At 36.3% G+C, this 25,999-nt stretch overlaps 1 protein-coding gene and 1 long non-coding RNA gene across 7 annotated transcripts in view; one reads left to right on the forward strand and one right to left on the reverse strand.

Moving 5' to 3' along the window:
• The window catches only part of LOC143693963 (uncharacterized), a 112,996-nt gene that overhangs the window by 86,028 nt on the left and 969 nt on the right, over positions 1-25,999 (reverse strand). For both annotated transcript variants that reach the window (XR_013182090.1, XR_013182089.1), the window contains exon 2: positions 3,249-3,311. This is a non-coding gene — a long non-coding RNA (uncharacterized LOC143693963). The remainder of the gene's footprint in view (positions 1-3,248; positions 3,312-25,999) is intronic.
• Positions 1-25,999, forward strand: part of GALNTL6 (polypeptide N-acetylgalactosaminyltransferase like 6) — a 539,467-nt gene that overhangs the window by 26,005 nt on the left and 487,463 nt on the right. For 4 of the 5 annotated variants that reach the window (XM_077177323.1, XM_077177322.1, XM_077177325.1 and 1 more), the window contains 4 exons: positions 5,184-5,271; positions 7,967-8,072; positions 15,463-15,514; positions 21,672-21,805. The gene's annotated coding sequence lies outside the window, so the exon portion shown is untranslated. The remainder of the gene's footprint in view (positions 1-5,183; positions 5,272-7,966; positions 8,073-15,462; positions 15,515-21,671; positions 21,806-25,999) is intronic. The other variant, XM_077177326.1, reaches the window with a different exon arrangement.

Genomic DNA, 25,999 nt, shown 5'->3' on the forward strand with positions numbered 1-25,999 from the left:
TGGCCAGAGTTGCCATGTTCAGATAAACCTTAAACATATTATCTTTGACCAGTACTTCTCTCCTATTTTCTGTGAGCAGCTTATTGGCCATGAAATAACAGGCACAGTTTCTTCCATGCTTGTTAAAGATTGTCTATCCTTATTTTCTTCAGATATCAGAGTACAGTTTGGCCTAAGTGGAGAAAAATACTTCTTGTTTTCATTGCATCAGGGAAGATCAGTGCAGAGTACAAAATTTCCAAGGCTGTGTATCAAGTACAAACGTTGAAACTGGGAGTGGGGGGAGGCAGGAATACAAGGGCTGAGGCATTTAAATCACACCACAAAAGTGGGAGAGTGATCTGTACTAGGCAGAGCTCACTGGGATGCTGCTGCTGTTCACTGGATTATATCAGCCAGAATAGATCACCCAAGCAAGGCAAAGAAATTACCTGTGCTTTTGAATGTGTCTATCCACTCGTCTGTCCAAGTTTTATGTCGCATCAGGACAGGAATTAAAACTCTAAATTATAATAAAATTAAGTTTGCATCTCGGAGGGGAAGGCATTTTTTATTTTATTATCTTTTTTTTTGGCATTTCAGTTTTTTTCATGTATTGCAAAATTACCTAATTGAATAAGGTTTGATTATATTCATGTCAGGCATTCAGTATCAGATTTCTTGCCTTTCAGAATACCTTCCAAAAAGTATATAAAGGATTTAAATAAATCCTGATAAACATGATTCTAGGGGAAGTTTGCTAAAATGTAAATTCCATGTATTTGCTTCTACATTTCAAACCTTAATAGTGCAAGCAGTTTCCTTTTAGCATTCATTCTGGATTTATTTACAGATTTATTTCTCTGCTGAGAACAGAAAAAAAACCTTAGGGTGAGTTGCCTTATCTTAAACAGTGGACAATGGAGCCAACATGTAAAACCATAAATTAGCATGTCAGAGTGTTATTGTACTCCCCCAAAATAGTAGGTCTACTTCAAACAAGACTGTGATTTATGGTTCAGAATAACAAAAACTCTCCTTCTAAGCCAATAAAGAAAACATCTAGGAAGAGTCGATCTAAGCTTCTACAAAGCTCAGAGATTTTACCTTTTATAAAGTCAAATTATCTGCTTTCAGCATTGAAATAGTGCTTCAGTTTGACAAAAGGACCTGATCACTTGTGTACAACAGCCTGACTTAACCACAGGCTTCACAGGAACTGTGCAGGAGAGGTTTTGTACATATGGCATTAAGAATAACTGGTGGTTGTCTTGTTTTGGTGTGAGCAAGAAAATGAATTCAAGTAAATGTAAATGATGGTTCTTAGATAGCAGCTCCATTAAATTTGTGTCTTATATTAATAATTATACTTGTGAGAAAATGAAGGAACTGAAAATGCTATTGATTTCAGAATTTAGTTGGAGTTATAAGAACCACGGGATTTGTCACATACACAGTAAACAAAGGTGACTTGACAGATCTTCACACACCTGGAAGTCAATGTGGTTGAAGCTGAAGCTGCAGAAGGCAGACCAAAAACATAAATGACAACTGTCCTAGTGTTCACAAAGTTATCAGATGCTGGCATGACATTTGGTGATGTGATTCACAGAATCACACAATCACAAGGTTGGAAGAGACCTTCAAGATCATCGAGTCCATCCCAGCCCTAACACCTCAACTAAACCATGGCACTGAGTTCCACATCCAATCTTTTTTTAAACACATCCAGAGATGGTGACTCCACCATCTCCTTGGGCAGACAATTCCATTACTTTATCACTCTTTCCATAAAAACCTTTTCCTAATATCCAAGCTGTATTTCCCTTGGTGCAGTTTAAGACTTTGTCCTCTGGTTCTGTCAGTTGCTGCCTGGAGAAAGAGACCACCCCCCACCTGACTGCAACCACCTTTCAGGAAATTTCATTTTAAATGCCTGCTTTGTGCTGAATGTAAGGTCTGGAATGATAAAGCCAAGGATGAGGTTTCTGATTCCAGCATACTTGAGGGTAAAACTTTCACTGACTTGAGTTGAGCCAGTAAAACACCCAGCAGGTATTTTTGCAAATATAGCACAAAACATAGGCACTACATATTCTGAGATCCTGCTCAGTACATTTGAACCTCTTGCTTTGCTTTTCTTTTCTACTGACCTTGTCAGAATTCCTGCTCATCATCTTTATATCATACTTGCCAGACTATCTTAGGACAAAAAAAGAAAAATATACAGAATTTTTTGCAACATACTACCAAACCAACTTCTGAATCAGAGTGAAAGTATTTTGCAGAAGATTAAACTCACACTAAATCTGTCAATGCAAAATTCTCAGTCTTGTTCTCTGAGCTTTGTGGGGGATTTGCCTACTGAATCCAAGTGCAAACACAGCCTTCAGCATGACTTTAGTGGAAGAGGCAAAGAACTGCCTGTCAGAAATTACTAGCTTGGCACACACTGAAATCTCCAACTGTCTTCAAGTAAGAGCAGGATTTCTCTTTGGAAGAGGCATTTCCATTAGTGATGGATGCTGTAAGGGGTTTCTTACATGGGCAACTGGACACTTGGCATATATAATTGTATTTCCTTAGTATCGTTTACCTAAGTTCAGAATGTGTAATTCATTTAGTGTTTTATAAATTGTTGTTTTGAAGCAGTGCCAGAAATTAGAAGAAAAATCAGAATGACCATAATATTGTTTTGAATGTGGAGCACACATATAAATGGAAGGAACCAAATCAAGACATAATTCAAACTCATTATAAATAGCAGCTTAACACTGAAATGTGCTGATATGGAAAAAATTAAGTACAGGATTAATTATAGTGAAAAATAAAGTGAAAACGTGCAGTAAACTAATTAGATGTGAACTTTTTCATAGAAAAAAGAATGTTTACCCTGTCCAGAGACAGATTTAAGATCTACTTATAATTAAAAAATCCTGCTAATGGTCCTAAAGGACATTAAAAATTCCTGCAAAATATTTCATCAAATGATAGGATTCAAAATACAGGAAACTGCATGTGCTTTCAATTCTCTTTTAGAATCATGTCCTTCAGCAGTTATTAGATATAAAAACTATATAAAGCTATATTTTCTGAATGGTGCTGCCCTCACAATATTTCTGCTCTATGCTCGTTTTCCTGTAATGGATTTGGTAATGAAACCCTTCCAGGCTGTTTTTGAGCACTAATGCCCCTTGCACCAAATGGAAATCAACTTCTTACATGATCAAATGTCATCAGGACAACAAATTACTGTGACAAATATTCACCTGTTCTTCTTCAATTCTTCATCTTTGGAGTCCTTTGGTGTGTAATTTATGGAAAATCCAACTCTAAATGAAAAGAAAATGTAGAATTATACCAAAGGTTGGGTGTCAAGTAGTACATATCCAGTAAGAGAGCTTGTTGCCAGGGTAATGGCGAAAATGCAGCAAGGTAAATTAAATGTTTCAAAGTTTTCAAAAGGCATGTAGCTCTTAGCTTTCTTGTTAGATCAGTGTTTGCTTTAACGAATTATTGAAATTTGCCACAGTCCAAAAATGCTCATCCCTTTTAAACTGTGTGCAAAACATTCATCAATGCAATCCCAAACTCACTGCTCTAAACTGGATCTCTAAGAGATTCCAAAGCATTAAATAGAGCCAGACTCCAAGGGTCATGGCCTTATCTCTGATCTCTCATTTGAGCAGGAGGGTGGTAAAGGCTATTCCAATAAGTACATGAAGCCACTTGTCTGTACAGAGAGAGATGAGAAAAGGATTGATTTTTTTTCGCACCCATGTCTGTACTTTATATGCATATATGTGTTTCAGGAACAGATGAGAACCCTGTGATATGAAATAATTTTTGTTTTTCTTCCTCATTATATTTTATCCATAAGACTTCCCTTCCCTTCTTCCCTTCCCTTCCCTTCCCCTCCCACTTCAGGCCAAAGCCAAGACCCTCTGATTAGATGGAATGTTTTTGTGGGTTTCAGAGACACCATTTTTTAGAAGTCCTTAAGACAGCACCACTTACAGAGAGTGTTCTGGATCCTTAATGTTGTTACATGATGGTAAATTTTATAATCTACTGCTGCATAGGGTGCTAATAAATGCCTCTCTAATAGGTGAATACTTTTATTCCTAAAATGTCGATTACTCTAAGTAATTCAGAAATCCTAATGAATAGTTATGTATAAGGAACTAATTTTGAAAATGAGCCTTTGGAGTGCATGAAAACAAAAAGAAATGCAGTTTACTTAAGAGGTGCTGATGAGATCAAAGAAGTCCAACAGAAAATGGAACTCTTGGACTTGACAGGAATAATTTTGCTAAGTGTGAGCAGATATGACTCTCAAAAAGAGTAAGCATCCAAATAAGAGGCATTTAATCTTACAATAAAACAGTGCTTGAAGCATTTGCAAACATTCATCACATTCTTTCAGTATGGGCAAGGAATATTTTAAGCTGGATTGTCACTTTCCTTTCTGGCAGAATTCAACATATGAATACAAATGGCCTCTCTACCTAGCTGGCAAACAGTAGCAGGTTGGAGGGTGCCTTTGCACCCACTCCTGGCTTTAAAAAAACACAGCTGATGAAGAGGTCACAGGCTGCTTCTGGGTATAATGTTTCTTGTGGCAATAGTTAAATTTAAAATTTTGTCTGATATAATTTCCTGGTTCATATACTACAGTTCAGATCTTTATTCTTGTGCATTTCTTCCCTGGGTTCACTTCTCAGGAATTTATTTATTTTCTGAGCTCAGTGATATCCTTTTACTCTCAGGATTTCAGTAAGCCCCTTATTTTCACTTGTCCTTGAAGTAAAAACTTTCTTCAGTATTTCAGAAATTCTGCAGTGTTTCTACTATCCTGTTAAACTTCAGGTGCTGGGGAGGTTGGCCTTTATATTTTGGGTGGGGTTTTTTGGTAAAAATATAAGCCTTCCTTTTCTATAGGATTTTTTGAAATTTTCCCCAGAGTGTCTGAGAAAAATCTTCCAAACTGCTTCAGGCTTCTTACTCTTTCTTTTCAACTCTGTACACAACACATACAAAAGTTTCTGTTTTAGTCTTTTTTTCCCCTCTGTGGAAATAAAACCTTCAGAAATACCGCCTTTCTTTTTGCTTGCCATCTAGTTGTCTTAAATACTCTTTCATTTGAAGTATCCAGGTAGAGCTGAGTCTAATAGAAATGTCTATTTTTCTTCATTTGCTTTCAGGTAAAACTGGATTATCTCATGACGTCTTGCATTAAAATTTGAACAATAAAGGATGATGCTGCCTACACACTGTGCACTGTGTGCTAAGGTAGGTGCCTAAGGATTTGATGTGCCTAATGTGCAAACCTTTCTGTGATGTCCTCATGCACGTCACATACCTTCTCCTGTCCCCAGTTCAGACAGCATTCTAGCAAACTTCACATAGTACGAACTCAGCAATGCTGCAGGAGTGTGATTAGACTTGAGAGTCCTGTATTGGTAAAAGTGATCTTTTAATTGCTGGTTTTAATTCAGAAATCACACAGCAAAGCATTGTACCAGGTGTTTTAGACTGTGAAACTAGGAGAGGAACACTTGAACTGCCAACTACTGAAATAAAAATGGTTCAGTCTCATGCCTGTAGCTTTACTGAAAAGAGTATGCTATCAATATCACATTGCCATGCTGACTCCAGTGTTCATAAACTCTCACTGATAATATCACCAATGAGAGTCAGCACATAGACACAGATAGTTAGTTATCTCATATTACCTTCCTCAGGAGAGTGGGTTTTGGCAGGTGAGTACACCTAAAAACGTTCTGTGGTAAACACCTGGTCTTGTGAAAAGTGATCTGTTCCATAAAGTTTAAGTTATTATTATTTGTCATGTCACTTTCTCAGCTGGTGATCAGCTGCCAAGGATTGAAGTGACATATATTCATCTGTGGGAAGTCAGGGATGGCAGTTTGGTTGAACAGGATGTTCTGCTTTTCTTCCATTGCTATGATTCAGGAAAGCAGTGGCTGTAAGACAAAGCCCAGAAAATGCTTCTGGTGGTCAGACAGCCATTTTCTCCAGAAAGGGCAGCGAGTGATGGGTGCACCTGCAGTGAAGCCCAAGTTCATGCAGCTTCTGTCAAGAGGAACTCCAGAGCCTGACAAGTTCCATGTCTGCCTAGGGTCATGAAAGATGTTTTCAGTGCTTTATGTAGGCCTTTAGTCCTAAATGGCCTGGCTTTGTGCTCGGTGAACTCATAATGCATAGCACAGGGTTTAACTTCACTCTGTGATTCCCCCTCACTGTGTTGGGTTATTTTGCAGACTTTGCTGTCATGTATCTTTTCAGAATGTTTTCAAGCATCCAAGCTGATGACACCCAGGCAGTCACAATTCCAACTTGCTCAGAAATGCATTGAGAGCCCCATTATTGGTAATGCTTCAATATATGTTCAATATTCTGAAAGTGGTGAAAAGAGTCTTGGTTTCAGTACCGAGGAAGTGGGACAAACTTAACAGGTAGAGAGGAAGTACTGGAAATTCTGGAGTTTTCATGTAGGCATTCAACACATTTTGGATCCCAAATTAATAGCTACTAATGAAATTCTTTGACCATTCAGTTGAAGTAAAAATTTTTAAATAGCACAATATTTCTAAAACACTAAACAAGTAAAGAATTTCATTCAGGCGTTGGAATTTTTGAGAAAAGAAAACAACTTACAGTGCAGCCACTTTGGAAAACATAGTAATAAATATATCATATTATCAGTGAAAAAATGAAACAATCATAAATGAACATTTAATCTTTCCTTATGTATACACAAAGAAAGAAGCCATTCTGCATTAATCAGGGGTGGAATTGGTTTCAGTTGGCTCCAGTGATGGATCAGAATGCAATTATTTGTGACAGATATGAATTTCTTGTAGGTATTTTATACAAAAACACAGAGAAGTGACAAGAAACGTAATAGGTATTTGGACCACAGTGGAAGTTTAATCTAGCTTTGAACCACATTTAGTTCTGTAGGAGTGTACTGCACTCATCCCTGAATGAGATTTAGTTATTTTGTGCACAGATTATGATATCACCACAATAAGCATGACAAACGCTCCAATTTGAGCAGGAATCCTGTCTGAATGTTAAAGATCCCCTTCCAGGCATTGCCTCTGGATTTCTAATTTCCTAACCATATTCACTATGAAAAATATATGAGATATCAGCAAGTGCATACTTTAATAAAGAACAGGAAAAGCATCCAATTAAAATTCTCTGGGAGAAAGTATTTTAAGTACAAATGCTAAGACACATGCACGTGTGCATCCACATATACCCTTTCTCTATTCCAAAATTAGTAACTGTTTTGGGTCTCTCTCCAGTAAAAGCTCTTCATGGGGGTCCTGACCAATATTGTGTTTTGTAAGGTGTTCAGAAGTATTTCTGGTACCATCTCTGTAGACCAAGCAGAACTAGTCTGAAAAATTGAGTTCAGTATAACATGGTGAAATGTAGTGATATTTTCTGACAGCTAATTTTTTTTACATGATATGCAGGTGAAAAATTGATAGTTTTTCATCAGATCTCAAATGTATATAACCTGGTCTTCTTCCAGCTCAAGAATGATGATCACTCATAAAGCTTTACAGAGAATGGGAAGAGGAGTAACATAAAGAAAAAAGAAATATATTTTGCATTTTGATTAAGTTTATTGGAAAGGCATTATATATGAGATTAAAAGACTTGTTAAAGTTCTCAAATTTGGCATCATAAAGCATTGCTGAGATTTGTCATTAGTGATTGTAGTCACAAAATGTCCTTAATCTGATCATGCTTGTTATTTTTTAATGTGCGTACCTACCTTGCTGCGATTTTCCATTTGTAATTTGTTTTTAAACTTTCAAATTTTGTGAAATTATTCCATGGCTTGAGTCTGAGTTAGGGCTCTTATTTTGATCCACTGTGGCTTGTTCACTGTAATTTTAAACACTATCTTTTTCCTTGTATATAACACCTTTTTCATATAAAATAGCTGTCTGTAACCAGAAGATTCTACTGAAGCTGGGAAATTTAATGAACATTTGAACTGTGATACACATGGCTTGGAGTTTGAGCTGGACTGCACGATCTTCTTTATGGTAAGATGAGTTATAAAACTTAATTTTTTTTTAACATATTGTCATTAAAAACTTTAAAAGATTTCTCTTAAGATCAGTTGCATAAACCTGGTTATCCTGTGCAAAATTCAGCCCAGTCACACAAACCTCTACTTTATTTTGCCTTAATTCATATGGTACACAAAATTATACCTTTATGTATACACTATATAACTTGTATTTTCTTTTGTAAATATACTTTGATTAGCTATTTGGTGGAAGATTGAGATTTGGTGGACCTAAAAAAAAAGTAAGATGATTCTAACAGAAAAGTAAACTGTAGGACTTATTTATTCAAAACTGTAAACTTATTTATTAATAAAAATAAGTTTTTTATAATTGGAAGTGATCAGTGTGCTTCATGTAATCTGGCAGTAAATGCCTCTGCACCCACAGGGCTACTTAAGTTCAAAATCAATTTGGTAATCTTCCAGCTGGAAATTACAATAAATTAAGGTCATTTCTCCAAGCAATGACAAAAACACTAAGTAATAGAGCTCCTTCCTTTATGTTGAATCACATAAGTAGAATTAGAGCCTATTTAATTACATCTGTTGTTGAACGTTTTGATCAGGCATTTAAATACCTGCTTCAGGAGTCACAATCATATTTCTCCTTGCCAAGCTGGAAACATTAAACCTCCAAGCAATCAGAGAGGCATATCTGTTCTGCACAGAAGGACATAGGAGAAAACTGGCTAACAAGTAAAGCTACAAAGGGAGTGGTAAAAAGGGGGCAAAAAAAGACCAAGGCCTACATATTGTGGGTTTTTGCATCTCATTTAAAATATACGTTGATTTCTATTTTTATACCTTGCCATTGCATTCTGTGGTTTTTGGTTTTTTTTTTTCAAAATGTATAAAAGGCCTAGGAAATAAGCATAAGTAGGGATTTTCCCTTCTCATTTGTGCACATCTCCATGTAATTTTGCAAGATATCTCCATATCTACCATCTCTCCAAAGGAGAGGCTGATCATTGCAAAGTGATTTGGGGGACAACACAGTTAGATTGTCTTTATCCTCTCTGAACTCCAAAAACTATATTATGTAAGTACTCTCATCTTCTAATTTGACCACATGGAAAAAATCCTTTTGTTACTCAGAATTTTCCTCTTGGTACTTTTCCTTGATGTTATCTTTAATCAAACATCTAATTTATTCAGTTTCACAAAACAGATTTTTGGAATAAAGGTTCAGTCCTCAAGCATATGCAGTCCTTGATATGTTTTGCATGTGTCAGTCACAGTAGCCTGAGTATGACTTTTGAGATTTGTTCAGGTTTTCTGATAGTAGGACTGCACCAAGAAAGATGATGCAACTTGAGGCCACCCTGTCTCTTCTAAAAGAACAGACAAAAAACTTGTGGAGGAATTCTTTGCTTTCAGTTTACTCAGTAACTTAGTTTTGTACTCCCCAATCCCTTGTTTTCCTTGCTTATTTAAGGCAGCATGAATAGAAAATGTTTTCTCTAGGGGCTTGGAGAGGCCAAAAGGAAAGACAGCACTACACCGACTGGATGAGATTGCATAGAATTTATTCAGGCTATTAGGTCTTATGAGCAGTAGAGAAAAAACCTGCAAAAAGAAGTGAAATTCATGTTTTTCATGTTTAAACACTTTGGCTTATTCTGGTAAACTGAGATGCAATAAGTTGACTCAAGAAATGCAAAGAAGGACTACATTCAGATGGATTAGCTGGAAAAGCCTGTGCAAACTGTAGTTGATGTTGACAAGTGAACTATTGAGTCTGTGTTTTATTGAATTTTGTTCAGTTAAATAATGTATGAAAGTGACAGAAGGAAATGTATTAAACTTATACATATGGATGTTACAGTCATGCATGAACATTTTGGACATAAAAAGCTACTTAATCGTCTTTCTCAGATAATAATGTTTGATGTTGTTCTCAGAAGTACTTTAAATATAAGCAGATAGTATTAATAAAGTGATGGAATTGAATTTTAACTGGAATTTTAGTTAAGTTCATGAATATTCATCTGGGTAACTTCTGCCTCTGGACTAGACATCCATGATTTTCAATGCCAGCATAGCATGACTGCAGTCCTGAGTAGTCGATTAAAACCTTATTATTCATAACAATAGATGAATAAACCAAGACCTCCTACATGGATACAAGTCTATATTGTTGTAAGAGACATTCAATTTCATGTAGACAAAATTGGAAGTTTCTGAACAGTAATTATGCTTTTGCAATCTGTTATAATTGGACAAATAAGGTTGAAAATGCTTTTCTTTTTATATTGTGTAGAACAGTGGTGAGTGAGATATGCTAAAAATACATGAAATCAATTTCTCTTGCTTATTTCACATGGCATTTTATGTTCCATTGCACATTTATAATTAGACTTTGTGAGTATGCAAATGGTACAATGAGGGACAAAATGTTACATTTTTAAAAACACATTATTATAGTAATGTTTAAAAACTTTTTAAAAAAATCTATATTCCTACATTTCATTTTCAGTGAGTGAATTGTGGGTGTTTCAGAAAATGGAGGAAAAATACAAAATCCATTCATTGTACAAAGATTATAAAGGACTTTACATTTACTTAATCCTTGCTTAAGGGTTTGCAAATTCGCTCTGTATTTTATCTCACTGGTGAGGTATTTCTTCATTGAAAGAAGAAAGTTTTGCCATTGGCTTCAGCAGAAGCCAGAATTTTTCCCCATGAAGTGCAGAGCATTGTAGATATTTCACTTATTTTCTCAATAGGGTGCTTATTATAAGGTATTAGAGAACTTTCTCCAGGTCTGTACTCAAATAAATTTCACCCCATCAGTATTGAGCATCATAATGACATTCTGGGTTCCAGCAACTAAATTTTGCTTTAAGGATTGAGTGAATACATTCAAGTAACAGGAATTTAAAAATGCTGTGACTGTGTTTTGGAATCCATTTCAAACACAGATGGACTCACTTCTCTTTTCAGATTCAGCCCAACTCCCCTTATCTGGCTGAGTGGTCCCACCTACCTGAAAATTTCCACAGGGATTCATATGAATTGTGAATGTCCTGTCTGTTCTCTCATATGGTTTTTATGTGGGTGGTGCTACTTAGTGTGAATCTCATTACTCACCAGCTGGCACCTGAATAGAAATGCTAAGAAACACCAACATACATGTCAAAACAGGTTTTGGTTTAAGATGCGTGTAAATTAGTAATACTTTTTACCTGACGACTGTGTCGTCTTGAGGCATATTGTTTTACAATTGAAAAGGTTATATTTTGTGTTTCTGCATACATAGCACAGAACAGTCACCTCTAACAAGCTAATTTGAAAGCTTAGCTAAATACAATTAGATTGTAGCTTTCGTGGTAATGAACTGTGCTTTGCTGTGAGACTACTCTTTTCCTTATCCTGAGATAGAGAATAATGTATGCTTGAACTTAAGGAAATGCTTTATAGTGTGGTCAGTAGTCATGGTTCGCTTAATCCCACTTTAATTTAAGTGAGGGTTGGAAGGGCTTCTGTATTGATTGTATAGAAAGCTAAAATATAAACAAATTATTAAAACGAGCATTTGCTTATTAAGTAGTGGTGGTCTGAAACCCAGCATCACCTGCCTGAATGGTTGGTTTGGTTTCAAAGTTGCAGATCATGGAGATGATTTTAAAATTCAGGAAGTAAAATAAAGGAAAGGTTAGAATGTTTGTTGCACTTTCTCCCTCCTTTCAGTATTTCATTATTAAAGTGCTCCTGACAGAAACAGCTTTTTCATTAGGTTCTATGAATATACCTCCTTTAAGAGAGACATTTTCAGTCTTGAATGCAGAGAAAAAAATTTGAAAGAATTAGATCTCAGAAAGAGCTTAATACCCCTGCTAACTCTGCATACCATAAAGCATAAAACTGATACTTCACTTTAACTATTTGTTAGTGTTTCTATTGCGACAGCATCTCTAGAGTGTCTGATCAGTTCCTCTGGGCTAGACATTGTACCCCATTGTACAATACAATCCTTCCTCCAACAGCTTGTGATCTTATGATCTAAGGGCCTACTCTTGCAATGGATCCCAGTAACCAAATGGAGCACAGAAAGCCCAAAGAAAAGCCCATAATATCCGAACTCATGGACCTTTTAATTCCAGAACTGTAGAAGCAATGAGCAGTGCTAGCAGCAATAGGGAAGAAAAATTTCAAGCTCCTTTTGTTAGTTCCTAACAAGGACCCCATTCAGCAGTGCCTAGTGTGCCAACTAGCAGACTAGGTCACAGTACTTTATGCAATTTCATTATAAGCCCTGCTATTGAGAAATTTATAAGACTGCTATAAAACTTCACTCAAGGCTGATCAGTGCCAAAGGACATTCCTTTTCCACACAAAAATAACATGTGGCTACTCTTGATAAATGATAGGGTTGCAAAAGTGGAGACAGAGAGAAATTTGCAAAGGCATAAATTGGGGTTTGACACCCATTCTCTCTTTCTTGGAATAGCAGCCAATAAATTCAAAACAAGGAGAAGAAAAAACTTTTACACAATTCCTGTGTAATGAAACATAAATTTTGATTAATAGGGGGAAGTAACAATGGAAATTTTTCTGCATAATTCCCCCCCTGCCCCCAGACAGGAAATTCTGATCCAACTCTGTCTTTCTAAACTTAGATTAGATTTGGATCATGCTCTTTTGGTGATTGAAACTTTAAAAGGACAAGTTTGTTAGAGTTTCAAAATTATCTTCTATAACTTTTCCTTCATATAATTTTATACCTGCCCATATTGTCATTTTAACAACTTCCTGCTGTGATAAATTGTAATGACTATCTGCCCATGATCACCTGTCAGCTATAAAATATTGTAATATACATTTTGAAATTGGACAAATTAATCTTTACGTGATAGACTTTCACTGTCTTATTTTCTTACACACCTCTGTAATATTTCTTCTTCTAAATTTGACTGCCTTTTAATTAATAAAATTAAATAAGAAGAGTTAGACAAAGGAAATTAAATTTCAAGTTGCCAAAGGACAAAAAGTTTGAGCAATACGCACAAAAAGCATGGCAAATCAGAGTTCTTCTTGCACCTCTATTCTTCAAGGATTTACAGATAATTTGGGTTCTAAAATCTGTTCATTTCTTTCTGTTTTAGAAAGAATAGTGAGTATGCATGGCATTTTCAAGTATGTATTATCTGGATATGTTTTCTCATTTCCATCAACACTCTGATTTCCAGAAAGTTGCGATTGGTCCTCACTGACTTGGATATAACAGTCTCCCTGTAGGCATTCTGCCTCCTCTCCAAAAACAAATTAGTCATGTGCTTTTTCAGCATGTTCTTAACCTAGACACATGAAAAAAAATGGTAGCTACCCATGAGCACACATGGAAAAGGTGATATTTAGGAAAAGGTGTCTCTCACTATTAGTCTAAAATGAACAGCTGAGCAATACCTCTGTTAACAACTCTGCTGGTTGTTACTTCCTTTCTTTTCACTGGTGTTTCAACTCTCTGTGATGGAAGAGGAAGAGAATGCTGCTTGTGGAAGGCAATTTAGTAAGAAGGAATGAATGGAGAATGAATATCACTAGTAAAGTGACAAGTGACAGTAAGTTCTTGGAATACAACTAGAGTATGGGATGTCTGGCAAATTACCTGCAACCTTCTGAGTCCTTAGGTTTTGTTGAATGAGACTGACTTACAGAATATCTACCTTATCCCTCTAAAATTCTCTGATATTCAAAGAGAAGATTCCATAGAGTTGCTTCTGGAGAAGACATAAATTATGTCTAGATAAGTAAAATTTCTTGAAAGATCTTCTAGTAGGAGTTAAACTGCTATCCAGGTCAAATTAGGAATTAAAACCAGCCTTGTACCCCCTATTGCAAATGACAGAGTTTAGTACAAAATTCCTAATTAATTTTAGGAAAGAACAAAAGGCCTGTTAGAAATGTGAGGTTATCTAATTTAGAATTGTGTTATCTCACTGTTCTCAGATATATATTGTAATACATAGGGAATAAAGGAGCAATAACATTTTTATATTTTCCTAGACTCGTTCATCATTTCATGCATAGATTTATATGTATTAAAAAGTATTATATTTGCTGTGTGTAGAGATGTTTTGTTGTGATGTGGAAAATCTGCTTTTCATAGTAGTAAATGTGGCAGGAGTTTTTTCCCCCATATGTGATATGGCACTGAATCATTAGGAGTATGATTTTGCAGGAGAATAACAGTTTTAAATATATTACATGTTTAAAATCCCAACTGAACATAATATAACTTTACTAGCTCATTTCTCCTGAGGCATCAACGCCATTTATCACTAGTACTTCCATCTGGCATGTCTGAACTATCATGATCAGCATTTTATGGGGAAATGAAAGCATTCAATATGGTCTCTCTTCTCTAATGCTCTTAGGTCAGATACCATACTGCTGCAGGGAGCAAAGATGCATTTTTATCACACACTTGAGAGACATCTATTTGACATACTTTATATTTTCCTAGGCCAAGACCAGCCAAGATTTTCCTTATTTGCACTGACCTGGCATGGGGTCATTTGCTATACTAACAATATAAAATTAATTTCAATGGTTTTTTATACTGCAGTGTTAAAGATTTGATACATGCAGGCAAATATTTGGGAGCTGAAACCCAAACTCTAGTCATTTTTTTGCAAATTTTAAAAAGACAGTGGAATCTCTTGCCCAATATTTTGTCCCAAAGAAAATGCTGCATGTGGTTTTCCTAGCTGAGGTCTTTCTGAAGAGGTGGTAGCTGCTCTTATTTTCTCATGGAGGATTAATGGAATGTCAGCCAGTAACTTGATTAAGTGCTTCTTGTAGTTTGAGTTTAAAACTTGAATTTCATTGAGTAAAAATACTTGGCTGCTCCTTTTCACACCACAAATTCATGAGTCTCTGTTGATTTCCAAGCCTCCGTAAACCATCATGTGAAAAGCAGCATTAGCACAAATATGTTTTATCATCAGATCCTTCATGGTCATTTCTGATAATTTTAAGATGGAGAAGGAGTTACGGAACAAAATTTTAGTCTATAACTCTTCATAGATCACTGCACAATCCTTAAATTCTTTAGAACTCCTCCTAATAATGTATACCTATTTATGTAATTTCAAACTCCATTTTTCAGTGGAACATTAAAATAAAGACATTCTTTTTATTAACATAATATAAACCATGAAAAAATACAAGTAAATTTAATGTAACAAGATGTGGTGTAGCTTGCTTGGAGGTTTTGGATAAATTTTGTTCCTAGCATTGTCTTTTATTGCTTCATGTGTTTTGTTGGTAGGAAATTATTACGTTAAGGCAAAGGATCTTCCAAAAGTTGTCATTTATATAGTCACCCTCATATCTCACATTTCCCTTTCACTCTTTTTTAGTATCACAACTGAACCAAGTCCTGTCATCATCTGCTGCAAAAGGGCTAATCAGGTATGTCTTGCACAGGATTGTGGTATTTCTTTTACTTATGTAAGCATGGAATATGTCAACTAAAAGCAGCTCTTCTTTACATAAAAGAAGAGCTGTTTTTAGTTGACATATTCCATACATAAATCCAGGTCCATGTTATATTAGTGCATAGCTAAGACCAGGTTGGGGCCTGAACTCAAACACCAGCTCCATAATTGCACTCTAATCTACCAGAAAATCCAGATATATATAAAAGGAAGACTGGTGATTATTCTAAATTCCTTGTCTCTACTGTGAAACCTGAATTAAGCATTCCGTTTGAGAGGTTTGAGCAGAGGAAGAACCTCTCTCATCCCAGGTTAACACTTGTGAGAAGCAGGAAAACCATTCCAAACCTACAAGTTCTCTGCTGCAAGTGACCTCTCAGCTGCATTCCAGTCCTCTGGGTGGTGCCACATGAGTGACTTCACTCCTGCCTTATGATATTCTTGTTGGGAGAAAGGAATCCCAAAGTGTGACTCCACTGTCAGTGGAAGCATCCAAGGGAGCAGGAGCCTGAAGTAAACCACTACACATCCCACCTGTCTGGTGCAGACCAGTCACTTAGATGAGAAATCCAGTTAGGAAAACTTCCTTTTGAAAGGCAGAGTTTGGAGATGGCTTTGAAAAATCTCATGTGTCAATCAAGTGCTTAGTGTTGTGTTCAATAGCACACAGGTGACATGCCAACCCTGAGGAGAAAATGACAATCATGAAGAAATAAAATCTGTTTAGAACTCTAAATTCAGATGTGTTTATTCAGCTGGTTCTCTAATACAGACATTTAGTTTATTTTTCGATAATAGGTAATTCCAGAAGAGAGGCAAAACTGAAAGACCCTTACTGTTAATATGACTTCTGTTAATAGAGTGAAAATTGCCTCTTATATATTAACATTATAATACTACATACAAATATATTTACATTATCACAACTATTCTGCACAATTTTTTAAAACATCCATATCTGTTAATACTGAAAGAGCTGAATAACTTACTGCCTACCCATTAATACTTCCAAATAGCTTTTCACATTGTCTGGAAACATACATTTCAGTATCTGTTGAAGGAATTAAAATTAGCACAGCTTTGGAGAACTAAACCTAACTGACTAGGATAGAAAAAAGTCTTGAAGGAATGATTCTCCACAGGTTTGCAAAATACTATTAGAAACTTCTGGGAAATAACTAATCACCAAGGGTTTTCTCTAGCTTCACATATGCTTTTATACTCTTCCCAAGGGATAAACATGTTTTATATGCTCTCTAAAGGGAAGAAGGAATGGCTTGACTTATCTATATTTGTTTTTTTAAAGTCTCAGGCTTGGAGTCCTTTGAGCTTTCAAACAAAAATGAAAATTCTAAAAATCAGAATTTAGAGTTCCTAAATTTCTAGCGTTCCATACAAAAACAGGTCTCTGTGCAACAACCTGGGACAAAACTGTCAGAGGTCCTGAAAGGCTTTAGGCATTCAATCAAAAGCAGACACTTATTATAATTAAAGAAAACTTGGAATGCACTGCAAGTATTTCCTATTTTACAAGAAAAGATTAGTATAATATTGTATATGAAACAGTAATTAATCAATAGAATAATTATCATTTATATACTGATTTTTATTTTTTTCCCAATTGTTTTATGTGACTTACATGCAGTAATCATTTTGCTGTGAATGATTGTTTTGAGCTACCATCTCCCTGAAGGCTTTCAAAGTTTTATTTGAAATGCCTTTATCGTCCTCCAAACATACTTAGAGAATTTGCATTTTCTTTTGTTTGTTTGGGATTTTTTAAACACAAGTAAGTAATACAATGAGAAAAAAACTATGGAAATTACCACAGAAGAGCATGCATATTTAAGTAAAAAGTGCTTCTATGTTAAAATCTTTTGTTTAATCTGACTTCATGTACCGCTTGCCTAATATACAAGCTACTAGATGCTGACCTGTGCCCATTTCTGTAAATCCCCTGTCCTCAGGCAGAACTGAAATGTCAGTTGATGATTGGTGCACTATTACAGCTTTTGACTGGATGGAAATGGAATGTGTCTCTAAATCTACCTGTTCAGAAGTCATTAGAGATTACACCAGCAATGTAACTTGGGGTATTGCTATCCTTAGTTTGGCAATTACATGTCACATTAAAGACATTTATTAATCCAAATTTCAAATACCTATCAAATTATATACTTTTCCATGGGAGCATCAACAAGAGCTTATTTTTCACTGTTTCATGGGGTCTAACCAATGCCCTTATATTGCAGAAAATGTGCACAAACAAGATGAGACAAGCTAAGCAAACTTCTCAAAATCTAGGAATGGCATTCACTTTCCATGTGTGTGCTGTCCTTCATATAAGCCCAAATGAAATCCATTATGTCATCACTGTTCAATGAGGCTAGAGAAAGCAGAGGCATTAGCATCACTGAACTGTCAAAAAGCAGAAGTTCTTGCGAGAGTTGAGGTTGAAGCACAGAAGGGAAAATTTTGCACAGGATGACCAGTTTTGCCTGGTAGAGACACTCTTGAGATGTGGGCCAAAAGTGTCTCTGGCACCATGGCTTAAAGGACATTTTCTCCAGCACATTCAGGGCTCAGCGTTTTTATCATGTTTTAGAGCAGTATGTGGTGGAGAGATGGTACAGCTGAGGAACCACCTCTGAATTCAGTGAAAGCAGAATTGTGCCCATCACTTCATTTAAAAAGTAGGGTTTTTTAATACATCTGTTTTATCAATACTACAGTTTATAATTCTCTGTTTTAAAACATCTTGCAGCACCTAACACACAGTGCTATCAAAGTGTCAGTAATAAAATGTCACTGTGTACCTGCTCTTCAAGATCTTTTTATTGGGCTCCTCACTGTTGTCAGTGAAGCTAGTAGCTTATAATTAAAGTGTATTTAGAAAAACAAATCAAAACACAGGACTGTTTGTAGATGCAAGGTTCTTCTTAATTAATGTGCTGGGACATTTCCCACAGCAAGGTGCCATAACTCTCTCCATTACCATGAACGTACTTTGGATTTCATTTATTGGAAGAACCTTCAGCTAATAAAGGGTAATTATTTACAGAATTTGAACCTAGGTGGTTCTTCAGAGCTTTTCCCTGCAAAATGAGAATGTTATTATTTTCTTGCTTTCATTCTTTGTTTACTATATGTAAAATACAAGTAAAACATCTATACAGTGAGATTACATGGTTCTATCTTTTCTGACTAAACACCTGTCACATGAATGACCTTACTTAAAGAAATATGAAATACTTTTCTTGCAAAGCAAAGTCAATATCTGCAAAAACTGTTGCAAAAGAATTTTCCAAAATAATCTGAGTCTCTGTGTAAATAATGATAATGTCAGCAAACCATTGTGAAATTTAGAATGTGTCAGGCACAGCATTGCCAGCTGGTCGAGGGAGCTGATTGTTCTGCTGTGCTCTGTGCTGGCACAGCCTCACCTTGAGTCCTGTGCGCCACAATATAGGAAAGACATAAAGCTGTTAGAGAGAGTTCAGAGGGGACAGTGAGGATGGTGAAAGGTCTAGAGGTGAAGCTGGATGAGCAGCAGCTGAGGTCACCTGTTCTGTTCAGGCTGCAGAAGAGGAGATGGAGGGGAGACCTCATTGTAGTTACAACTTCCTTGTGAGGGGAAGAGGAGGTGCAGGCACCGATCCCTTTTCTGTGGTGACAAGTGACAAGACCCAAGGAAATGTGTGATGCTGAACAGGGGAGGTTCAGGATATCAAGAAGAGGTTTTTCACCCAGAGGGTGTTTGGGCACTGGAACAGGCTCCCCAGCTAAGTGGTCACAGTACCAAGCCTGACAGAGTTCAAGCGTTTGGAAAATGCTCTCAGGAACATGTTGTGATTTCTTAGGGTGCTCCTGTGCAGGAGCAGGAGTTGGACTCAATGATCCTTGAGAGTCCCTTCGAACTCAGAATATTCTGTGATTCTATGATTCATGATGACAATGCTGTTTTAGTGAAAAGTAAGAAAATGACTCAATACTCTTTATGGTGTCTCTATAAGAAAATGAAAGTCTGATTTTGAAAGTCAATTCTTAAAAGCACTGAACAACACAGACCAGCTTTCTGTAGTTTCATTCACATGGTTTCTGTTCTTGCAAACTTCTCCATTTCAGATAACATTTCCCATATTTTCTGCAGTTAATGTGTCTTCTGAGGTTGGATATGTATTCAACTATTCCCATCTACTTCATAAAGGCTACAATTAAGGCTATATCTCATTTTTAAAACTCATCAATTCTTTGAAAGAATTTTGAACCTCTACTAATTGGTAAATGTAGAAAAAAAATTTGGTACATTACCATCACACAGAGAAAATAATGTCGGGTACGACAACTTGGACCAATTTAATTTCACGTTTTATAGAATCTTTTATAAAATGCTATTCCATGACTGCTTCCACTTATTTCTGCTCCAATGTGACTCCTTTTCTCTACTTCTCAATCTTCCTTTTTTGCTGCTGCTTCTCACCTCCTTTCAGATTTCTACTGCTGAGTCTTTCTGGGTTTCTGTTGAAATATTTGGTTTTCATAATCCTTTGGATTAACAACTGCTACGCTGTGTCTTGCTGTATGAATACTTACCGTGGAGATAGATTAGTGCATATTTGCAATATTAATAGATCATCATGCAACTACAGTGCTGGGACTTTTTGGCATAATTTATGTAAGACAGTTCTTTATCTAATGTACTTAAATAACTGTTACTTAATTGATAGGTCTTGGAGGCTTTACTTCCAAATCTGTGTGTTATCCATATCTTCAATACTGAAGACAAACTAACGAACAAGATCATGTAGTTAGATAGCTAAAAACTGTAAAGTAAAACAGTAGGTAGTACCTTGCTGTTTCTTTAACTAAGTAGGAATCCAGAGAGTGATAGAACTGTGAAAATCCATGGATTTAATTATTCCTGGAACTGTTAAACAGTCTTGAAGATGAGCCATAGATTTTGTCCTGGAAAAGGTATGATCATGAAAACTAGAAATAAACTAGACATAAACCTAGAAAAGCTGACATAAATTTTAAACAGCTAAGTGAAAGTAATACTCTTAAAGGCCAACATGGAAGAATAATTATTCATGTTGCTCAGTTCATCATTTAATATGTTTGTGTAGTTAGAGTGCAAATAGATTTGCATCTTTTAAATAATGACCACAGATTTACACCTTATCTATCCAGTAGCAGAAATAACATTCTTTTTGTTTTATACAGGCCTAGATCTATGACCTTGCTTAGAATTGTGGACTACAAAACTGAGAATCTAATAGCTTTATCTTCAAAGATTTAAAATATGAAAAAGAGCTCTGTATAAATCCATGCTAAGTTTTACAGAGGCACTGGAACTACTTTGCTGAAATGAAGAAGATAAACCATGAGTCCTGAGCATGACACAGAGACAGCAGTATGAAAATGCTAAGTAACTTGTGTGAAAGAAGATAATAGGGAAAAGAATTCATTAGAGATAAAATTAAAGAAATAGGGAAGAAAAAACTCCTATAAACTACAGCATATCTTCACTATGCACAGGTCAAGAGTATTCTACTTAAAAGAAACCAAGTGGGTTTTGATATACACTATGTACTTCATATTTTTAAGCCTCATAAAAGAGACCAAGTATAAACATATGCTGCAAAAGTTTGAGAAGTATTGCACGGCACATATCAATGCAATTTTTATATATCTCAAAAATTTTAATAATTTTAATTGTGTGCTGAGACCTTGCTATTTCTTTCCTAGTTCTGGTTGCATAAGTAACACTCAGAATGTTGAATATTGAGTATGTGGTTTGCAGACAAGTATGGTTGTTCTACTGTCACAACCTAACAGTGAAGAAAGACTCAAAGTAATAAAAGAATGATTGGACAAAGTTGTATCATCAGAGTGAATTGAATTTGACATTGCTAATTTATAGGGCAACAGCAACCAAATGTGTGATTCAATGCTTACAGAATTTTTATGGCAAAATGGAATTTCACTGCCTGTGATAGATGCTGGTGATAGAGAAACTGAGAAATTATAGACACATTAAGACTAAGGCTGGAGATGAAAAAATTCCCTGAATTCACTTTTGCTTAGTGACAAGACTATCAATAATGGATTTTTTTTTTTTTTTTTGGTAGGGGTATGACACAAAGTAGTCACTTGGAAATTGATAAGTAAAGAAATTCCTATAACAGAGAAGAAACCAACATATTGAATTGCAAGTCATTTAGTTAGAACACTGGAAGAAGAGAGTGGACGAATTACCAAAAAGGTAAACTATTGGTTTAGAGTGGGGGGTTTTAATACGCAGCTTTTATTTCCCCTCCCTATTTCAGAAAAGGTCAGTATTTCTGAACATGCCTTTTAAGACAGCTGAGCCCCTCACCCTCATTGCCTGAAAGTGATTTTGCATCTCTTGATAGCATAAAGTATGAGTGACAGATGGCATTATGCATTTCAAAGGTTAAATGGCATTTAAAAATTCATTCAGTGGGTAGATTAAAAATATTTTGAATTGCACAGAAGAGTTCTGTAAATTGTTGTCTTCTTTGCCTGGAAAAGACTGACATGAAATTAAAACTCACATGCTCAACAAATGCCCTAAATGCCTCAATTCCATTTAAACCTCATATTTTATGCTGGTTAGATTTTTTCTGGTACCTTGGTTTGTATTGGGAATGTGAGCTCGAAGTCGCAAAAACTCACGGATAGTTTGGAGGGTATGGATCAAACTGATCATCAGTAAACAGGTACATTTCTTACAGGTATGTTGGATCCAAACTGATTTTCTACTCAGAGACAAATATCATAATATATGAGATACAAGATATCTCATATCTTATGAGATATGTAATAAAAGGAAAAGCCCCATAAGATAGAGGTCTTCGATAGCAGCCTAGCATTCATCTCTCTGGGGCTGAGTAATCAAATTTATTTAAGGTTATTCCTTCCTACATTCCTGCTCACTGTAAGATGTAGAGAATGAGAATTTAAAGTAGAATCCTCTTCTATGTAGATCTCAGTGAGGTTCAGGAAAGGCCAGACTCACCCAGGCTTCTAGAAGCTGAGGCAAACTCCTGACTAAGTTAGTATGTTGAGTTATTTCTGCTAAGTTACTTCTACTCCTTGAATTCTCAAGAAGACAGATGAATGAGCTAATTAATGCAGCCTGCTAGAGATTTAGGTTTTGACAGAGTGCATTTACATTCAGCTGTGGTGTCTCATCAAAGCCAGCCCCTGCTCTCCTGCTGCATAAACCAATCTCTGCTATAACTTCACTCAATTCCCCGTCATCGTTCTCCTCCTTTCTACCTGATACAGAGAATTGTGATGTGTTAATTACGTAATTAACACATCTTTGTAATTAACCTGGCCTTCTCTTTATCCTGACTATCCACACCATAAAGAATGATGTCAGGTGGATCAATTTACAGCAATCTTATCTGTTTACAAGCATACAGGCAGCTTAAAACAAGTGGTATGTTAAAGGGTGTCAATAGGGAAAAAAGGCATTTTATTAGCACCTACTGAAGTAGAAAAAATGGCATTTTATTAGGATAATATCTATGTTGTACTCTCAAGTGTCCATGAAAAGTTGAGGAGCATTTGCTGGGAAAAAAAAAATTGGGAAGCATCCCCACTGGACAGCAATAGGGAAAAGGAAAAGATTAGTCTGAAGCACTTGCCTGCTGGAAGGGTGCAGGTTTGGGGAAAACATTTACTGCCTGCAAGATTTGGGTGAGGCATTAGCAATTCCCTCCTGCTTGGAGCATGTTGCTATGTGTAGGTGAGTCTCCTGGGAAAAAGGGTGATTAGGAGCAAGCAGTTTTCAAGATTCGACTATTTGGTTTATTCTAGTTGATTTAGCTAGATATTACCGTGGAGGGATTTTATTTTTAATTTTTATGGTTGTGAATATAACAAACTTTAAAAAAAATAGGGCTAAATCAAAAAAGAGAGTTAGGTATCGTTACAAAATAATGCTAGTGCCTTGCTTTTAAGTCATTGACCTCCTGAATGGAAACCAAAACCTGTGAAGGACTTTTCAGTAAAGAGAATATATTATATTCACTCCCTCTTTAGAGCATACCTATCAGACCTACCTACCAGAGTAGGCTCAAAGTTTTAATTTTCTCTACTTTGGAACTCTGATGTGGAGTGCTTTGTTGATAGTTCTCCTTTAAAAAGGAACATTAAAGACAGGGAAAGGGGGAGGGATGAACCAAACAACCCAGTAATTGCAATTCTGTGATATCAATTGTAGCTGATTACTGTGAGAAGTCTAGTGTGTATGTCTGTAGTCTATTTACGTGTTTTACCCAGTTAATGTTTCATGAAAATATATAAATAATCTTGGCACCTAGAGCTTCCCTTCACAGGTAAGTTCTTTTTTTTCTTTTTTTACTATAGCTGTACTTATTCTTTTTTGTTCCATTTTTAGATGCTCTAACAATTGAGTTGCTACATGAAGGTTCTTGATGATATTTTTCTATGCAATATTTAGAAGAATTAAGAGACCTCTAGCATGACTTTATGGGTAGCTTTATTCTGAAGGCATTCTATGAAAATTTTCAAGTGGTAAGAATCACAGGGGCAGGAAAAAAAAGAAACAATTTTTAATATGGTATTAGGTTTAGGAGGGAGGTCATGTGGTCTGTCTGCTCAGCAGTGTCAGGATGGAGGTTTTATGGAAATACACCAAAGAAAAACTTTCAGTTCCTGAGAACCTACTGGGATAAAGAAGTGGAGGCAGTAATGATGAAGTGTTCTAAGTGTGCTGAGGTAGATAAACAGGGACTTCTAGAACTATAAATTCTGACTTATGTCTCCATCTTCTGTCTAAGTTGTGCTTCAGATGCTGAAGTCTTATTTTAAATCAGCCTCCTAAAGCTTAGGTAGGAGTGGTATAAATCCAAAAGAGTAATAATTCTCTATTGTTTGGGTGCAGAATAGACTGAGAGCTGGCTTTCAGAAAGATTTTTCAGCTTATTTCTATAATTTGGCCAGTGTTAAATGCAATGTAGTAATTAACTCATCCTCAAATTAGGCAATTCTTCAAACCTTTTCTAAAGATAAAAATCTTTCTATTGGAAATGAAATTTCTGGAGCACCCTCTTGAGTGCAGTGCACACTGGTGATGCATGGTGTGAAGGATGCAGCCCATATGCTGTCGTGTGGCTCACAGGGAAAAGGTCCTCTGTGCAAGAGAATGCTGTCAGCTTATCCTGCTTTTTTCATATTTGTGTTTAGCTGCTCTTCTGGAAACATGATCAACTAAAAATTAGTGCCCAAGTCACCTTTAATAGATTTGTGTACTTAGCTGCAAGAAAGCAAAATCCCAAGACATTTTTCACTTTAGTAGCAGTAATCTGTCTTGGCCAGAGCACAAGACTGAGCTGTAGATGCCAGGTGTGGTCTTACCTTCATGTCTACCGAGGTAGATAGAATGAAAACACAGTCTCTGAGAAATCAGTTTGCATTATTCCAAACTTTACCAATTCCAGAACAAATACAAAGTGCCTTTTTGAGCCATGTCATCAAGAACAGATGTTAATGAGCCCAGACAATCAGTGTGCTGCAGGACCAGACAACCAATCTCTTGTAACTGCAGGCAATGGACTTGTTCAAGCATGCACAGATCATGTTCTCTGTGTGGCCTTTGAAAGTGCATCTGTGTGATTCTGAAAGTGCTTCCCATCTCTAGGCACCATGGCAGGGAGAGCTGTTGTCTTAGGAGATGCTGGGGGTGTGCACCAGCTTTTGATATCAATTCCTTCCTTTGTTAGGATGGATCCGTACCTCTGAATCCTAGCTAAGGGCGGGCTGCCTCCAGACAGGAAGAAATTGGCTTCCCAGTGTTCATCTAGGGATGCTCCCTGCCTTACAGCTCTTCTTGTGTGTTCTTCAGTCCACTCTAAATCAGCATTAGGCATTTTCATTTATACCAGCACAAACAAATGTTGAAGACAGCAGGGGCCCTTCACCTGTACTACCTGATGGCTTTACAGCCAGCATCCAGCCCCACAGCACTTGAGAATGAGTTTCTCTGCAAGTCTCACAGTTATTTTTTTAGCAAGAACGTTACTGCTCCAAAACAAAGAGAAGCTATGACAAGTGTGGATAGTTGTGTATGTCCAAGTTAAAAAACCCTGACCAATAAAGAGTGAAATATACTGCATGTTATATCCTGGACATCAGCCAACTAAATCACCCCGATTATTCCTGACATCAGCCTCTGGGATTCCCTCTTTTCTCCTGAACTCTGTGCTCTATGAAGAATTTACAAAATAAAAAATTGCCAACTGCTATTCAAATGATAAGTGGTGCATGCTAATTACGTTTTATACGGTGATTAATTAAAAATAACCATGCAAATGTCTAATTTAAGAGTCACTCAATTCACTAAGTCTTCAGACACTGCCTAGCTACCCCAGGCATTTGGTGGTTAGGCAATTTATTCAAGCTT

Source organism: Agelaius phoeniceus, chromosome 4 (assembly GCF_051311805.1).
Source record: "Agelaius phoeniceus isolate bAgePho1 chromosome 4, bAgePho1.hap1, whole genome shotgun sequence".
Lineage (NCBI taxonomy): Eukaryota > Metazoa > Chordata > Aves > Passeriformes > Icteridae > Agelaius > Agelaius phoeniceus.